The sequence below is a fragment of the Crocuta crocuta genome, unplaced genomic scaffold, assembly GCF_008692635.1.
Source record: "Crocuta crocuta isolate KB4526 unplaced genomic scaffold, BGI_CrCroc_1.0 scaffold143, whole genome shotgun sequence".
In the NCBI taxonomy this organism is placed as follows: domain Eukaryota; kingdom Metazoa; phylum Chordata; class Mammalia; order Carnivora; family Hyaenidae; genus Crocuta; species Crocuta crocuta.
The window spans coordinates 3,540,581-3,541,159 of NW_027529175.1; the positions used below are offsets into that span (position 1 = coordinate 3,540,581).

Below are 579 nucleotides of genomic sequence, written 5' to 3' on the forward strand. Positions count from 1 at the left end.
CCCGCAGAGCTGCTGAGCAGAGGGGTGTGGTCACAGGAAACTATTCTTAGCTCCCCCACCTTCACCTGCCACCCTGCGCATCTCCAAGTCCCATCGTCTGTAGCTAAACGCATCTAGAACCTTCCCCTTCCTTGGACACCCCCCACCTCGCCTGAGCCCGGGAGCTCTGGCTCCTATGCCTGGAGTTGTGTCCCTGCCGGTGCCCTGGGTCCCTCTCTCCTAAACACGTGGCAGCTAGGGCGGCCTCATGATACGGACAGGAGCACGTCACACCCCTACTTAACCCTCCAAGGGTCTCTCGTTGCCCTGGGAAAAATCCCGTCACCTCCAGCGCTCACAAAGTCCTGCCTCCCCCCACCTGCATCTCCCACCATGTTCCGCTTCCCTCACGGGGCTCTACCCACGGCCTCTTGGCCCCTCGATGCTGCCTCGTTGACTTTGCACATGCTGAGCCTTCTGCCTGCTTCCCTCATCCGGAGCCAGACACTCCCCCCTTAGGGTCCCCCCCACCGTCTCTGCACTCTGCCCTTCTCTGTCGTCGCCCTCTCCCACTGGAACGAACCATCTGTGGGATCCTCT

At 61.5% G+C, this 579-nt stretch overlaps 1 protein-coding gene across 1 annotated transcript in view; it reads right to left on the minus strand.

Annotated features, from left to right (window-relative positions):
• Positions 1-579, minus strand: part of SCUBE1 (signal peptide, CUB domain and EGF like domain containing 1) — a 140,939-nt gene that overhangs the window by 25,723 nt on the left and 114,637 nt on the right. The gene's annotated exons all lie outside the window — the stretch shown is intronic.